The 18,569-nt window shown below is 49.0% G+C and overlaps 1 pseudogene; it reads left to right on the top strand.

Moving 5' to 3' along the window:
* Positions 1-11,135: 11,135 nt before the first annotated feature.
* On the top strand, positions 11,136-12,485 carry LOC147083849 (uncharacterized; annotated as a pseudogene).
* The last annotated feature ends 6,084 nt before the right edge of the window (positions 12,486-18,569 follow it).

Raw genomic sequence — 18,569 nt, forward strand, 5'->3', positions numbered from 1 at the left:
CGTGACCCCCATTGCTTCAGGTAAACTCAGAGCATTGTCCAGATGTTAATTTTTCCCACTGAAACCAATCATTGTTCAAGGCCTCACAGTTCAATGTCAATGTCCTTTTCAGAGTTAATCATGAGTCAAAGCTTTCATTGTCCAGGATCAATGTGTCCTCCAAGAAACATAGAAACATAGAAGATAGGAGCAGGAGTAGGCCATTCAGCCCCTTGAGCCTGCTCCACCATTTAATGAGATCATGGCTGATCATCCAAATTCAGTACCCTGTCCCTGCCTTCTCCCCATATCCCTTGATCCCTTTAGCCTTAAGAAATATATCTAACTCATTGCTGAATATATTTAATAAATTGGCCTCTACTGCCTTCTGTGGTAGAGAATTCCACAGGTTCACCACTCTCTGGGTGAAGAAATTCCTCCTCATCTCTGTCCTAAATGGCTTACCCCTTATCCTTAGACTGTGACCCCTGGTTCTGGACTCCCCAGCCATCGGGAACATCCTTCCTGCATCTAGTCTGTCTAATCCTGTTTAAATTTTATACGTTTCAATGAGATCCCCTCTCATTCTTCTAAACTCCAGCGAGTACAAGCCCAATCGACCCAATCTCTCTTCATATGTCATTCCTGCCATCCCAGGTATCAGTCTGGTGAACCTTCGCTGCACTCCCTCCATGGCAAGAACATCCTTCCTCAGATAAGGCGACCAAAACTGCACACAATACTCAAGGTGTGGTCTCACCAAGGCCCTGTACAACTGCAACAAGACATCCTTGTTCCTGTACTCGAATCCTCTCGCTACGAAGGCCAACATACTATTTGCCTTCTTAACCGCCTGCTGCACCAGGATGCTTACCTTCAGCGACTGGTGCGTGTTAAGTCTGTGAATTATTTAGTTAATTAAGACACAGACTAATGAGTAACAATAAAAACAGGTCTTTACTGGTTGGAGGTAGGGACTATACTGAATACAAGATTACTGCACAGTGCTTATATACCGGTGTGTTCACCCCCGGTATTACGTCTACAGCAGCCTGAGAAAGTAGTACATCTCTTAAGGTGGAACAGGCTTAAGCTCTCTTAAGGTGGAACAGGTTACATACACAACACTCCTCCCTTCTTAGCTTTATAGGCATCCCCCCATTTAACATAACGTAATAACATATATACATATATAACTTCATGTTTAACGTAACATATCACAGATTCAGTCTCTGCGGAAAACAGTTCACAGATTCAATCTCTGTGGTGTAGTCGGTTCACGTTACTCATTCAATAGTCCTTTCATGGATTTAACAGCTTGAACTTCCGAACTGATTTGGCTCCGTTCGGAGGGACCACGTGTGTGATCTGGTAGAGGTGATAATGGTTCAGATGGGTCATCTTCTGTTTTTACTTTTCCTTTTCTGCTTCTTGGAGACTCTCTGGGCTCCATTGTCAGCTGCCACAGCTGCCAGCTGCATGCGCAGTTCCTCCTTCTCTTCCTCCTGTTTCCGTCGTAGAGCCAGCTTCTCCCGATGTTCCGTAGACTTTTGGTGCTCCTCCATGATTTCTGCACTTTGGGAGTCGAAGTTACAAGCTGGGCAGGACAGGACATCGTAATATTCGATGTCGTCCACCAGGTCATGGTAATATTCGGTGTCGTCCTGAGCTAGACCAGTGAGAGGGTCGTCTATTTCCTCCATACCCAGCTGGACATTAGCCAGCTCTTGTTCCAAATCCAGACATCTTTCCTGAAGAGACTTCTTCATGTGTACCTCTGCATCCAGCTTTTTCTGGGCTTTCAGCAAGTCGTTTACTAGTGACCTCATTTGTGATTTTAATACTTCAACTTCCTTTGGAGATTGATTGATCGGACTATGCAATCCCTCTACCGGAGCAGCTGTTTCAGCGGTCTGTTGTTCTACATTGACGTGAGTCAGCGTACTTTTGGCATCCAATGGCTGCTCTGTTGCAGTCGTTTCAGTCTGTGTCGTCACATCAGCCATCTCAATGACTTTTGAGAGCTCCGAACCCTTTTCCTTTGAAGATCGCAGCTCGTGTTCAAGTTTTTCCCATTTCAGAGTCTTGTCCCTCAGCATATGAAGGAGTTGGCTGACCGTTAACTCTTGTGACACCAGATTATGGCACGCACCTTCAGAACCTGAATCAGCTTTGATTCGTTCGGCCTCCTCGCGCAGATGGTTGGTGTGCTCCTGCTCCATTTTCTCCATCAGTTGCTTCTGTTGCCTTTCCAGATTCTCCCACTCTGTAACAAAGAACTTTTTTATTTCATTCATCTCTTGCTCAAAACGGCGAATCATTTGTTCTAATTGCTGTTGTAGTTTGAAATGGAGTTGAGTTCGAGCCCAGTGTGCCTCAAAAATGTGCATATCAGTAGACTTGACAGACTCAGAATTCTCTGTTAAACTATGTTGTTGTTGCTCAGTGGAATTCTGTGCTGAAACTTTGTCTTTTGCACATGGGTTGGTCTTACCATCATCAGTTCTAGAGTCTGGGCTGATTATCTGCACCGAGTTCTCACTCTTTATGGCTTTTAGCGAATGCCAGTCCATATTTATGTTTCTAAACCACTCCCGGCCTAGTAGTGGTGGACCTCCCTCCGGTAGCACATATAAGTCCATTATTTGACTTCCTTCGCCCTTGTTGGCCACTGCAACCTTTATTGTCCCGATGGGGTACACTTTCTGCCCCGTGTAGGTTGTCAATATAATCTCCGTATCCTGTAGGGGAATATGTTGGAATAACCTTCTGTAATCTTTCTTATTCATGACCGACAATGCCGATCCAGTGTCCAATTCCATTTTTACTTGGACTCCTTCTATCTGAAGAGTAACCCAAATTGTCTGGAGGTCTGCACCCTTACCAACGTCGAGTACCCTTAAGCTAGCCAGTTCAATACTGCTTAAGCCAGCCAGTTCATTACTGCTAGCGTCTGAATCGGACTCCTGTTCGGCCACCTTGTGTACTTTTGCGTATTTTCCTTGCGGTGACTTCTTGTTGCTGGTCTTCTTCCCTGACCTGCATACTCTCGCTATATGTCCAAGCCTACCACAAGTTCTACATTCTTGGTTTTTAAACCAACACTGGTTCTGATCATGCGTTGTCTTTCCACAATGATAACATTTGCCAGAACTCACACCCAATTTGTGTGCACTGAGCTCCGGTAACCGTAGCTGCATTACTGCCGTGCCTCTCGCTGCGGCTTCGTGTGCTGCTGCCATAGTGACCGCCTTCTCAAGCGTCAGCTCATTCTCCTCGAGCAGTCGCTTTTGTGTATCCTGTTTAAATAAACCACACACAAATTTGTCTCGTAGTGCATCTGTCAGTCCCGTTCCAAACTGGCAATATTTCGCTAATTTACGTAATTCCAGCAAATATTCAGCATTGCTTTCATGCTGTAGCTGCCTTCTGTCATAAAATTTAAATCGTTCCGCTAGCATCAGCGGCGTGGGGTTTAGATGATCTTTCAGGACAGTAACAATCTCATCGAACGTCTTATCCGCCGGTTCATCTGGTGATAACAGGTGTTTCAATTGCCCGTATGTCTTCGCACCCATTAAATTTAATAATGTTAGAGCTTTATCTTGGTCACGTATTTTATTGGCCTTACAATAATTTTTTACTCTTTCAACATATATGGCCCAATCTTCGAGGTCACTATCAAAGGTGCTAATATTCCCGTGTTTAGGCATTGTAGATTTGCAATTTCTCAGATTTTCTTTTCTTTACTTGTTATCAAAGATGGCGGCTTCCCGCTCTTGCCGTCGTCCTCCGCCCACAAAATGGCGGTTTTCCCGCGCTTGGCGGTCGTCACCCGTCCCCCGACGCCGTCTCCCTTCAGCCCCCGAGTGCGGCCCTTATCTTCGCCGCGATCGCCCGAGTGCGGCCCTTATCAGCGGATGCGATCGATGGCCCGGCTGCGCCTCGCACTTGAAAGCGGCCCGGCCCTTATCAGTGCTTGCGATCGATGGCCCGGCTGCGCCTCGCACTCCAAAGCCCTTATCTCCCGATCGCGATCGATGGACCGCGCTGTGCACCGCGGCTCTCGCGCCTTCAATTTCTGCAGCCGCTGCCCTTTCAGCCCGAGTGCGGCCCTTATCGGTGGTTGCGATCGATGGCCCGGCTGCGCCCCTCACTTCAAAGCGGCCCGGCCCTTATCTGCCGATCGCTATCGCCCTGTACCTGTCTTCCCCAGCCCTGTCTTCTACTCCGGTTCACAAGCTGATGGAGGCTTCAGGGTCCTAATGCTTGTCGCTTCCAGTGGGGTGGTGTGGTTTGAAACCTCTCTTCAACCGCCGTGGAATAACTGCCGCAGGGTAAGAACCTGACTCGTCGCCAGTGTTAAATCTGTGAATTATTTAGTTAATTAAGACACAGACTAATGAGTAACAATAAAAACAGGTCTTTACTGGTTGGAGGTAGGGACTATACTGAATACAAGATTACTGCACAGTGTTTATATACCGGTGTGTTCACCCCCGGTATTACGTCTACAGCAGCCTGAGAAAGTAGTACATCTCTTAAGGTGGAACAGGCTTAAGCTCTCTTAAGGTGGAACAGGTTACATACACAACAGTGCACAAGGACACAGAAGTGGGAATTGGCATGTTGTGCCTGAAGTCTATCTCCAGCAAGAGAGAGTCTAAATTCTGGGCCCTTATTAAACATTTTTTTTTTGCAGATGACCAAGGGAATTTTGCATTTAAATAAACTTCTTTTTAAGTAAATAAGAAATAGGAGCAGGATTCGGCCATTTGGCCCCTCGAGCCTGCTCCGCCATTCAATAAGATCATGGCTGATCAGCTACCTCATCTCCACTTTCCTGCACTATCCCCAGATCCCTTAATTCCCTATCGATCTCAGCCTTGATTATACTCAATGACTGAGCCTCCACAGCCCTCTGGGGCGGAGAATTCCACAGGTTCACCACCCTCTGAGTGAAGAAATTCCTCCTCATCTCAGTCCTAAATGGCTGACCGCTTATTCTGAGACTGTGACCCCTGGTTCTAGACTCCCCAGCCAGGGAAACATCCTCCCTGCGTCTACCCTGTCAAGCCCTGTAAGAATTTTGTGTGTTTCAATGAGATCACCTCTCATTCTTCTAAACTCTAGAGAATATAAGCCTAGTCTACTCAATCTCTCCCCATAGGACAATCCCCCCCATCCCAGGAATCAGTCTGGTGAACCTCCGTTGCACTCCCTCCAAGTATATCCTTCCTTAGGTAAGGAGACCAAAACTGTACACAATACTCCAGGTGTGGTCTCACCAAGGCCCTATATAATTGCAGTAAGACATCTTTACTCTTATACTCAAATCCTCTTGTAATAAAGGCTTGTAAAGCTCCTGTCCCTCTGAAAGGCCCGCTGACTGCAGCCCCTCTCCCAGATTCCAGCCCCAGCTCTGTGCTGACTGTGGCCCCTCTCCCAGATTCCAGCCCCAGCCCTGTGCTGACTGCGGCCCCTCTCCCAGATTCCAGCCCCAGCCCTGTGCTGACTGCAGCCCCTCTCCCAGATTCCAGCCCCAGCTCTGTGCTGACTGTGGCCCCTCTCCCAGATTCCAGCCCCAGCCCTGTGCTGACTGAGGCCCCTCTCCCAGATTCCAGCCCCAGCTCTGTGCTGACTGCGGCCCCTCTCCCAGATTCCAGCCCCAGCCCTGTGCTGACTGAGGCAACACCTGCCCTTTTACCTCCTCCCTTCCCACTGTCCAGGGCCCCAAACACTCCTTCCGGGTGAAACAGCGATTTACTTGTACTTCTTGCAATTTATACACTGTATTCGCTGCTCACGATGCGGTCTCCTCTACATTGGCGAGACCAAACGCAGATGGGCGACCGCTTTGTGGAACACCTCCGTTCAGTCCGCAAGCATGACCCCCGAGCTTCTGGTCGCCTGTCCCTTTACTTCCCCACTCCACTCCCACTCTGACCTCTCTGTCCTCGGCCTCTTACACTGTTCCAACGAAGCTCAATGTAAGCTCGAGGAACAGCACCTCATCTTTCGATCAGGCACTTTACAGCTTTCTGGACTCAACGTCGAGTTCAACAATTTCAGGCCATAACCTCTGCTCCTGTTTTTTCCACATGGCAGTTGTTGATGATGATTCTGCCATTTCCCATTTACACCTCTTCTAAACTCCTCTTTTGTTTCTTTATTTGTCCCATTAGAATCACAGAATGGTTACAGCACAGAAGGCCATTCGGCCCGTCGAGCCCGTGCTGGCTCTCTGCAAGAGCACTTCAGCTAGTCCCACTCTCCCCGCCCTTTCCCCGTGGCCCTGCAAATATTTTTCCTTCAGGTACTTCTCCAATTCCCTTTTGAAAGCCACAACTGAAACTACCTCCACCACCCTTTCAGGCAGTGCATTCCAGATCCTAACCACTCGCTACATAAAAAAGTTTTTTCTGACGTCCCCTTTGGACCTTCTGCCAATCACATTAAATCTGTGTCCTCTGGTTCCCGAGCCTTCCGCCAATGGGAACAGTTTCCCTCTATCTACTCTGTCCAGACCCCCTCACGATTTTGAACACCTCCATCAAATCTCCTCTTAATCTTCTCTGCTCTAAGGAGAACAACCCCAGCTTCTCCAGTCTCTTCACATAACTGAAGTCCCTCATCCCTGGTACCATTCTGGTCAATCTCCCCTTAACCTTCTCTGCTCTAAGGAGAGCAACCCCAGCTTCTCCAGTCTCTCCACATAACTGAAGCCCCTCATCCCTGGAACCATTCTGGTGAATCTTTTCTGCAGCCTCTCTAAGGCCTTCACATTCTTCCTAAAGTGCGGTGGCCAGAATTGGACACAATAAGAAAGAAAGAAAGACTTGCATTTATACGAACATAAGAAATAGGAGCAGGAGTCGGCCATTCGGCCCTTCGAGCCTGCTCCACCATTCAATGAGATCAGGGCTGATCTTCTGCCTCAACTCCATTCACCGGCCCTATCGCCATATCCCTTGATGCCCTTACTAGTCAGAAATCTATCGACTTCTGTTTTGAATATACTCAATGACTGAGCCTCCACAGCCCTCTGGGGTAGAGAATTCCAAAGATTCACCACCCTCTGTGTGAAGAAATTTCTTCTCATCTCAGTCCTGAATGGCCTCCCCTTTATCCTGAGGCTGTGGCCCCTGGTTCTAGACTCCCCAGCCAAGGGAAACATTCTCCCAGCATCCACCCTATCAAGCCCTGTAATAATTTTGTATGCTTCAATGAGGTCCCCTCTCATTCTTCTGAAATCAAGAGAATACAGGTCTAGTTTACTCAATCTCTTCTCATACGACAGTCCCGCCATCCCAGGAATCAATCTCGTGAACCTTTGTTGCACTCCCTCTATGGCAAGTATATCCTTCCTTAGGTAAGGAGACCAAAATTGTACACAGTACTCCAGGTGTGGTCTCACCAAGGCCCTATATAATTGGAGGCAGTGTTGGTGGTACCTCTCCAGTGATTTGAGGTGCACTGGAGAGGTACCACCAATGCTGCCTCCACAAGATCCTGCACATTCATTGGCAGGATAGACACACCAACGTCAGTGTTCTCGCTCAGGCCAACATCCCCAGCATCGAAGCTTTGACCACACTCGATCAGCTCCGATGGACGGGTCACATTGTCCACATGCCCAACACAAGACACCCAAAACAAGCGCTCAACTCGGAGCTCCGGCAAGGCAAGAGAGCCCCAGGTGGGCAGAGGAAATGCTTCAAGGGCACCCTCAAAGCCTCCTTGAAAAGGTGCAACATCCCCACTGACACCTGGGAATCCCTGGCCCAAGACCGCACAGAGTGGAGAAGACACATCCGGGAAGGCACCGAACACCTCGAGTCTCTCCACCGGGAGCAAGGGGAAGCCAAGCACAAGGAGCGCACGTCAACCCAAGCACCCCACCCACCCGCCCCTTCAACCAACATCTGCCCCACCTGTGACAGAGACTAGGACCCGCATTGGACTCATCAGTCACCTGAGAACTCATTTATAATGTGGAAGCAAGTCATCCTCGGTTTCGAGGGACTGCCTAAGAAGAAAGAAGATATAATTGGAGTAAGACTTCTTTACTCCTGTACTCAAATCCTCTTGTAATGAAGGCCAGCATACCATTTGCCTTCTTAACCGCCATTCATGACCACCGGACGTCCCAAAGCGCTTTACAGCGAATGAAGTACTTTTAAAGTGCAGTCACTGTTGTAATGTGGGAAACGCGGCAGCCAATTTGCGCACAGCAAGCTCCCACAAACAGCAATGTGATAATGACCAGATAATCTGTGTTTTCGTCATGTTGATGGAGGGATAAATATTGGGCTCAAAACACCGGGGATAACTTCTTCGAAATAGCACCACCTGAGGGGGCAGACGGGGGCCTCGGTTTAATGTCTCATCCGTAAGACCGCACCGACACTGCAGCGCTCCTTCATTACTGCCCCACTGACAATGCAGCTCTCCCACAGCATTGCTTGCTCGGACAGTGCGGCGCTCCCTCAGTACTGCCACTTCGATGGAGCAGCGCTCCCTGAGCACTACCCCTCCAACAGTGCGGTGCTCCCTGAGCACTGCCCTTCCGCCAGTGTGGCGGTCCCTCAGAACTGACCCTATGACAGTGCGGCGCTCCATCAGTACTGACCCTCCGACAGTGCGGCACTCCCTCAGTACTGACCCTCCGACATTGCGGCGCTCCCTCAGTACTGCCCCTCCGACAGTGCGGCGCTCCCTCAGTACTGCTCCTCCGACAGTGTAGCGCTCCCTCAGTGCTGCCCCTCCAACAGTGCGGCGCTCCCTCAGCGCTGCCACTCCAACAGTGCGGCACTCCCTCAGTACTGACCCTCCGACAGTGCGGCGCTCCCTCAGTACTGCCCCTCCGACAGTGCGGTGCTTCCTCAGTACTGACCCTCCGACAGTGCGGCACTCCCTCAGTACTGACATTCCAACAGTGCGGTGCTCCCTCAGCGCTGCCCCTCCGACAGTGCGGCGCTCCCTCAGTACTGACCCTCCGACAGTGCGGCGCTCCCTCAGTACCGCACTGGAGTGTCAGCCTCGCTTTATATGCTCAAGTCCCTGGAGCGGGATTTGAACCCACAACCTTCTGACTCTGCTATCCACTGAGTCACAGCTGACTCCAGTCTTTTACAGTTTCATCATAACTTCCTTGCTTTTGCACTCTATGCCTCTCCTAAAGCAGGGGAGTTATGATGAATTGTTAAACAGTGTTTTTTGCAGAGTGACCAAGGCTGTCTGGAGGAAACAATTGTGCATTTGAAAGCAGCTTGTATTGTGAAGCTTGTGCCCCTTTGCCAGGCCCGCTGCCTGCGGCCCCTCTCCCAGATTCCAGCCCCAGCTCTGTGTTGACTGAGCTGCTCTCACCTGGGGACAGCGCGTCACAATCGGCCCCAGCGCACCGGAGCTGGAGAGGAGGCCCCGCCCCCTTGCCGCGCCGCCATTGGTTGGAGGACCAGGCCGCCCAGTTCAGTCCTCCCAGCTCGGCCCTCTTCCTATTGGTCAGCGCTCCCGTCAGTCAGAATCACATTGCTCCAGTCCACTCTGCCACCCCGCGCGGATCAATCCGCTCCGTTCGGCGTCCGCGAAGGTCCCGCGCGCCCGACTCTCAGGTTTGGTTTTCCTCGTATTTTACTTTATAACCTCGCTCTCCGCTCCCCCCTCCCCTCGTTTTAAATCGATTCCCCAACACTTTACCCTGGCCGCTGATTCCGCCTCTTCCCCGGGCCCGGCCTTCCGCTTATTCCCCAGAGGCCCCGCGCAGGCGCACTGACAGCCTGGTGTTGTGGTGAGGGGGCCGAATGAGTATGCGCGGCCCCGCCTCTCCACATTTAAAGGGACACCCACCCCCTCCACATTTAAAGGGACACCCACCCCCTCCACATTTCAAGGGACTCCAACCCCCTCCACATTTAAAGGGACACCCACCCCCTCCACATTTAAAGGGACACCGACCCCCTCCACATTTAAAGGGACAACCACTCCCTCCACATTTAAAGGGACACCCGCCCCCTCCACATTTATAGGGACACCCACCCCCTCCACATTAAAAGGGACTCCCTCCCCCCTCTCGTGTGTTCTTCTGATTAAAGGGACTGTGACAATTCCCCCAGCCACCGCACTTTAGCAAGTATGTGAAAGAGCTTGAGAGCCAGCCAGTGGCTCAGTTGGGAGCACCCTCGTCTCTCAGTCAGAAAGTTGTGGGTTCAAAGTCCCCACTCCAGGGACTTGAGCACATAAACCTAGGCTGATGGTCTGGGGCAGTGCCGAAGGACTGCCGCACTGTTGGAGGGGCGGTGCCCTGTCGGAGGGGCAGTACTGAGGGAGCGCCACACTGTGGGAGGGTCAGTACTGAAGGAGCACCGCACTGTCGGAGGGGCAGTACTGAGGGAGTGCTGCACTGTCGGAGGGGCGGTACTGAGGGAGCGCCGCACTGTCGGAGGGGCGGTACTGAGGGAGCGCCCCACTGTCGGAGAGGCAGTAATGAGGGAGTGCCGCACTGTCCGAGGGGCAGTACTGAGGAAGCACCGCACTGTCAGAGGGGCAGTACTGAGGGAGCGCTGCACTGTTGGAGGAGCAGTACTGAGGGAGCGCAGCACTGTCGGAGGAGCAGTACTGAGGGAGCGCTGCACTGCCGGAGGGACAGTACTGAGGGAGCGCCGCACTGTCGGAGGGGCAGTACTAAGGGAGCACCACACTGTCGGAGGGTCAGTACTGAGGGAGCGCTGCACTGTCGGAGGGGCTGTACTGAGGGAGTGCCGCACTGTCGGAGGGTCAGTACTGAGGGAGTGCTGCACTGTCGGAGGGGCAGTACTGAGGTAGCGCCGTACTGTCAGAGGGGCAGTACTGAGGGAGCGCCGCACTGTTGGAGGGCCGTCTTTCGGAAGAGACGTTCAGGTGGACATAAAAGATCCCATTATTTCGCAGAAGGGCAGGAGAGTTATCCCCGGTGTCCTGGCCATTATTTATCATGGAAATTGGCTGCAGTGTTTCCCACATTACAACAGCGACTACACTTCAAAAAGTACTTCACTGGCTGCAAAACCGTTGGTCGTGAAAGACGCTGTATAAAGGCCAGTCTTTCTTTATTTTCTCTCCTGTATTTACATTAATTACTTATATAAACCTCTTTTACTGTCTCTTGCAAGGGGAGGAATTGCAGACGGGCAGCTTAACGCAAACTTCACACGAAGATCTGACAGAGTCACTCGATTCATCAGGACCTGAATATCATCGACATATGGAAGCGGAAAGCAGCAATCAGAGTGCGGACAAACTGCACACGTGTCTTGTGTGTGGACGAGGATTCAACCGAAGGTGCAGCCTGGGGAGGCACAAGTGTAACCAAAGCAAGGAGAGTCTGTGCCAATGTCAGGAATGCGGGAAGGGATTCAGTTGCCATTCCGAGCTGGAGACTCATCAACACAGTCACTCTGTGAAATGGCCGTTCACCTGCTCCGTGTGTGGGAAGGGATTCACTCATTCAAGCACCCTGTGTGCACACCAGCGAGTTCACACCGGGGAGAGGCCGTTCACCTGCTCCGACTGGGGGAAGGGATTCACTCAGTTATGCAACATGCTGGCACACCAGCGAGTTCACACCGGGGAGAGGCCGTTCACCTGCTCCGACTGCGGGAAGTGATTCACTCAGTTATGTAACATGCTGACACACCAGCGAGTTCACACCGGGGAGAGGCCGTTCACCTGCTCAGTGTGTGGGAAGGGATTCACTCAACAATCCGCCCTGCTGAGACACCGGCGAGTTCACACCGGGGAGAAGCCGTTCGCCTGCTCTCACTGTGAGAAGAGGTTTAACCAGTCTTGCAACCTGTTGATACACGAGCGTGTTCACACCGATGAGAGCCCTTTTCAGTGCTCTGACTGCGAGAAGGGCTTCAGGAGATCCAGCGACCTGATACGGCACCAGCAAGTTCACACCGGGGAGAGGCCATTCACCTGCTCCGTGTGTGGGAAGGGATTCAGTTTCTCTTTCGCCCTGCTGATGCACCAGCTGGTTCACACTGACGAGAGGCCGTTCACCTGCTCCGAGTGCGGGAAAGGATTCAATTGTCCCTCCACTCTGCGGGAACACCAGCGAGTTCACACTGATGAGAGGCCGTTCTCCTGCTCCGAGTGCGGGAAAGGATTCACTCGTCTCACCTATCTGCGGGTACACCAGTTGGTTCATACTGATGAGAGGCCATTTAAATGTTCCGACTGCGACAAGAGTTTCAAATGCTCAAAGGACCTGAAGATGCATCGAGGCAACCACACCGGGGAGAGGCCATTCAGCTGCTCTCACTGCGGGAAGAGGTTTATGCGCTCATCTGGTCTTCGGAAACACCAGTTCACTCACACTGGAGAGAGGCCGTTCCGCTCAGTGTGTGAAAAGCGATTCACCAGTTCATCTGACCTGCTGAGACACCAGTTCACCCACACTGGGAAGAGGCCGTTCCCCTGCTCAGTGTGTGAAAAGGGATTCACCAGTCCATCTCACCTGCTGAGACACCAGCGAGTTCACACCTGAGCGCACTGGTCCCATTCTGCTGTTAATCACATGAAGGACTGTTCTGTGTTAATAATGGCAATTACGGGGGCGGGGGGTGGTTTGAAGATGCTGATAACCCCAGTAACTAGGCTGGAGTTTAAGAGGGGTCAGCCTCGGCTCAGTGGGTGACACTCTCACCTCTAGAGTCAGAAGGTCGTGGGTTTGAGTCCCACTCTGGAGACTTGAGCACGTAATCTAGGCTGACACTCCATGGCAGTACTGAGGGAGAGCTGCTCTGTCAGAGGTCCCATCTTTTGGATGCGACGTTAAACCGCTGCCCCGTCTGCCCTCTCAGGTGGGTGTAAAAGATCCTGTGGCCGCTATTTTGAAAAATGGAAGGGAGAAAGGATCTCCACTTGGAAGATCAGGAAGTAGATGTGAAACTGTAATGTCGCTTGAAATGATTGTAAGACTGAATTTAACTGTGACTGTAATAATTGTGTTTTGTCGGTAACAGAGCGTGGGGAAAAACCAGTCCGAATCCAGTATGAGGTGATTTTGGTGGTGCCTCCTGTGTCACTACCACCACAACTACCATGCTTTACGGGTCTAACAGGACCTGTCCCATCAACCAACACGTTTTTAAGTACGAGCTGCACAGTTATGTGGCACAATTCAGACCCGACATTCCCCTATTGTTTGAGGGTTTCAGTGAGCTCATGATACGACTGAACTCCTCCCTAAAGCAGTTTTTATGTTTTGGAGCAAGACAACTGGAGAATAGATATTGAAATTGAAAGCATAAGGGACAACACACACTGGTGGGATATTGGGCTTAATACATCAGCATGCCCTTAGGCTCGTATTATTTCACACGCTCTGGTTGTTCTCCAACTTGAAATGATTTTGTATTTGAGATATGTAACCCATGTAGTAAAACTTTGAACTATGTAAGATCAGAAGTTTGTTTAAGATCTACCCAGTTAAACACAAATGTCACAAGGTAGGGAGTCAAAAACTGTTAGGACTAATAAGACAACATAGGGACAAACATGGAAATTCCTCATTGGATTAGGATAATTTCCCATGTACTGGTCATATCCCAACTTGTAGTAATGATGTACTTACTATTCTACACCTGCTACCTGAAACACCTAAAGTCCAATGCCCAATCACATTTAAATATGATCACAGCCCAGAACATGTTAGAGTTACACAAACAGAAGAAAAATAATCCATATGTAAGATTTTAGTTTTGAGGGGTCGGCAAATGCCTCGCCCTCAAGGTAGGGATATGTGGGATAGGGAGTACCTGTAGGATTTAGTAAACATTATTAAGATTCGATAACCATTCTAATATAACTATAATATGTGAAATTGTATGTTAAGATGCTAAAAGCCTGTATAAAATGGAGAATGGCTGAGAGCAAAGCAGGATGGGATTATGCCAACCTGACTAAAAACCTGTTTAAAATTACTGAAGTAATGGAATGTTGTGCTAAGTTTATGGAGACGAGGAATTCAGCAATATTATGCTTAAAGAGATAAAAACTAGAGAGATAGATAAGAGTTGGAGACGTCCTTCATTGGTCCAGCTATCGGATGGACCGACTGTGCCATCAACATTCTAGGAAGTGTTCTGTGAAAAGTGAAGATCTGAGATAAGGGTACTTTGTTATGCAGAGAGAAAAAGTCAGAAGGATCAAACAAGGTCATAAGATGGGTAACGAGGGAAGCAAGACTTTTTACCAGGTGTTAGAGGGTTTATTACTGCCACGTAGGCAAAACGAGAGGGAAAAGGGAATAAAGATACAGGTTTTGAACATCGAAAGCAGCGCACCGTGTAACCAGAGATTGATAGGAGCTTCGGTCAACAGAACACAGCAAGATCCTAAGGAAGCGCACATAGATCAACGGAACACAGCAAGATACATCAGGAGACTTGCGCCGCGCTCACTCGGAAGGAATGCCGGGGTTTGAACGAACAGACCGTGACTATCTTCTTGTTAAGTACTACTTTGTACCGGATGTTTAATGCTTAATAAACCTGTTTTACTGATACACAATATACCTGTACCCAGAGTGGTTTGTGTAGTCACGGACTGTTTTACTGATACACAATATACCTGGACCCAGAGTGGTTTGTGTAGTCACGGACTGTTTTACTGATACACAATATACCTGGACCCAGAGTGGTTTGTGTAGTCACGGACTGTTTTACTGATACACAATATACCTGTACCCAGAGTGGTTTGTGTAGTCACGGACTGTTTTACTGATACACAATATACCTGGACCCAGAGTGGTTTGTGTAGTCACGGACTGTTTTACTGATACACAATATACCTGGACCCAGAGTGGTTTGTGTAGTCACGGACTGTTTTACTGATACACAATATACCTGGACCCAGAGAGGTTTGTGTAGTCACAGACTGTTTTACTGATACACAATATACCTGGACCCAGAGTGGTTTGTGTAGTCACGGACTGTTTTACTGATACACAATATACCTGTACCCAGAGTGGTTTGTGTAGTCACGGACTGTTTTACTGATACACAATATACCTGTACCCAGAGTGGTTTGTGTAGTCACGGACACATTATTATAAGAGCTTTTGAAAGCTACATCAGTCATCGGGAAATTGCTGGAATCCATTGTTAAGGAAGTGGTATCAAGTCACTTAGAAAATCATAACATGATTAGGCAGAGTCAACATGGTTTTATGAAAAGGAAATCGTGTTTGACAAATTTATTAGAGTTTTTTGAGGATGTAACTAGCAGGGTAGATAGAGCGGAACCAGTGGATGTAGTATATTTGGATTTCCAAAAGGCATTCGATAAGGTGCCACATAAAAGGTTATTACACAAGATTAGGGCTCATGGGGTTGGGGGTAATATAGTAGCATGGATAGAGGATTGGTTAAGGGACTGAAAACAGAGAGCAGGGATAAACAGATCTTTTTCAGGTTGGCAGGCTGTATCTAGTGTGGTGCCGCGTGGATCAGTGTTGGGGCCTCAGCTATTTACAATCTATATTAATGACCTAGATGAAGGGACCGAGTGTAATGTATCCAAGTTTGCTGATGATACAAAGCTAGGTGGGACAGTAAGCTGTGAGGAGCCTTTGGACCTTCTGACAATCACCTTAAATCTGTGCCCTCTGGTTCTCGAGCCTTTCGCCAATGGGAACAGTTTCCCTCATTCTACTCTGTCCAGACCCCGCTCACGATTTTGAACCCCTCCATCAAATCTCCCCTTAACCTTCTCTGCTCTATGGAGAACAACCCCAGCTTCTCCAGTCTCTCCACATAACTGAAGTCCCACATTCCTGGTACCATTCTGGTAAATCTTTTCTGCAACCTCTCTAAGGCCTTCACATCCTTCCTAAAGTGCGGTGCCCAGAATTGGACACAATAAGAAAGATAGAAATAGTAGATGCATTCCTGATCATCTTCCAACATTCGATGGAATGTGGAACAGTTCCCATGGATTGGAGGGTAGCTAATGTTACCCCACTATTCAAAAAAGGTGGTAGAGAGAAAACGGGGAATTACAGACCGGTAAGCCTGACATCGGTAGTGGGGAAAATGCTAGAGTCCATTATAAAAGATGTAATAGCAGAGCACTTGGAAAACAGTGACTGGATCGGACAAAGTCAACCTGGATTTATTCCAATGTTGGGAGGACTCGTAAAAATCCACATTTCATTGTGCAGTCCACACGTCTGCTGCATATATGACAAATATAAAATTGAATTGAATTGAAAATTCAATTGAATTGATTTACAAAAGGTAAATCGTGCTTGACTAATCTACTGGATTTTTTAAGGATGGAACTGGTAAAATAGCTAAGGGAGAACCAGTGGATGTGGTGTATTTGAACTTTCAGAAGGCTTTTGATAAGGTCCCGCATAAGAGATTAGCGTGTAATGTTAAGGCACATGGGATTGGGGGCAAGGTATTGACTTGGATAGAGAACTGGTTGGCAGACAGAAAGGAAAGAGTTGGAATAAACGGGTCTTTTTCCGAGTGGCAGGCCGTGACTAGTGGGTACCGCAGGGATCAGTCCTTGGACCCCAGCTATTCACAATATATATTAATGATCTGGACAAGGGAACTAGATGTAATATCTCCAAATTTGCAGATGACACAAAGCTGGGTGGGCGTGTGTGCTGTGAGGAGGATGCCGAGAAACTCCAGGATGATTTGGACAGGTTGGGTGATTGGGCAAAAGCATAGCAGATGCAATATAACGTGGATAAATGCGAGGTTATCCACTTTGGTGTCAAAAACAGGAAGGCAGATTAATTTTTGAATGGCAATGGATTGGGAGAAGGGGAAGTGCAAAGAGACCTGGGTGTTCTTGTGCACCAGTCGCTGAAGGTAAGCATGCAGGTGCAGCAGGCGGTTAAGAAGGCAAATGGTATGTTGGCCTTCGTAGTGAGAGGGTTTGAGTACAGGAACAAGGATGTCTTGCTGCAATTGTACAGGGCCTTGGTGAGACCACATCTTGAGTATTGTGTGCAGTTTTGGTCGCCTTATCTGAGGAATGATGTTCTTGCCATGGAAGGAGTTCAGCAAAGATTCACCAGGCTGATACCTGGGATGGCAGGAATGACGTATGAAGAGTGATTGGGACGATTGGGCTTATACTCACTGGAGTTTAGAAGAATGAGAGGGGATCTCATTGAAATTTATAAAATTCTGACAGGACTGGACAGACTAGATGCAGAAAGGATGCTCCCAATGGTTGGGGAGTCCAGAACCAGGGGTCACAGTCTAAGGATAAGGGGTAAGCCTTTTAAGACAGAGATGAGGAGGAATTTCTTCACCCAGAGAGTGGTGAACCTGTGGAATTCTCTACCACAGAAGGCAGTAGAGGCCAATTCATTAAATATATTCAAGAAGGATTTGGATATATTTCTTAAGGCTAAAGGGATCAAGGGATATGGGGTGAAAGCAGGGACAGGGTACTGAATTTGGATGATCAGCCATGATCTCATTGAATGGCGGAGCAGGCTCGAGGGGCCGAATGGCCGACTCCTGCTCCTATCTTCGATGTTTCTATGGTTCTATACAGTGCAGGAGGAGGCCATTCAGTCCCTCAAGCCTGCTCCGCCATTCAATGAGATCATGGCTGGTCTGCAGCCTCACTCCATATACCTGCCAATCACAGCTTCTCCAGTCTCTCCACATAACTGAAGTTCCTTGTTCCTGGAACCATTCTGGTAAATCTTTTCTGCAGCCTCTCTAAGACCTTCACATCCTTCCTAAAGTGCGGTGGCCAGAATTGGACACAATAAGAAAGAAAGACTTATATTTAAAGGAACATAAGAAATAGGAGCAGGAGTCGGCCATTCGGCCCCTCGAGCCTGCTCTGCCATTCAATGAGATCATGGCTGATCTTCTGCCTCAACTCCATTCACCGGCCCTATCGCCATATCCCTTGATGCCCTTACTAGTCAGAAATCTATCGACTTCTGTTTTGAATATACCCAATGACTGAGCCTCCACAGCCCTCTGGGGTAGAGAATTCCAAAGATTCACCACCCTCTGTGTGAAGAAATTTCTTCTCATCTCAGTCCTGAATGGCCGACCCTTTATCCTGAGGCTGTGGCCCCTGGTTCTAGACTCTCCAGCCAAGGGAAACATTCTCCCAGCATCCACCCTATCAAGCCCTGTAATAATTTTGTATGCTTCAATGAGATCCCCTCTCATTCTTCTGAATTCAAGAGAATACAGGTCTAGTTTACTCAATCTCTTCTCATACGACAGTCCCGCCATCCCAGGAATCAATCTCGTGAACCTTTGTTGCACTCCCTCTATGGCAAGTATATCCTTCCTTAGGTAAGGAGACCAAAATTGTACACAGTACTCCAGGTGTGGTCTCACCAAGGCCCTATATAATTGGAGGCAGCATTTGTGGTACGTCTCCAGTGATTTGAGGTGCACTGGAGAGGTACCACCAACGCTGCCTCCGCAAGATCCTGCAAATTCATTGGCAGGATAGACGCACCAATGTCAGTGTTCTCGCTCAGGCCAACATCCCCAGCATCGAAGCTTTGACCACGCTCAATCAGCTCCAATGGATGGGTCACA

The sequence above is a fragment of the Somniosus microcephalus genome, unplaced genomic scaffold (genome assembly GCF_052327205.1).
Source record: "Somniosus microcephalus isolate GS21.2 unplaced genomic scaffold, FLI_Smic_1.0 scaffold38, whole genome shotgun sequence".
Classification (NCBI taxonomy): domain Eukaryota; kingdom Metazoa; phylum Chordata; class Chondrichthyes; order Squaliformes; family Somniosidae; genus Somniosus; species Somniosus microcephalus.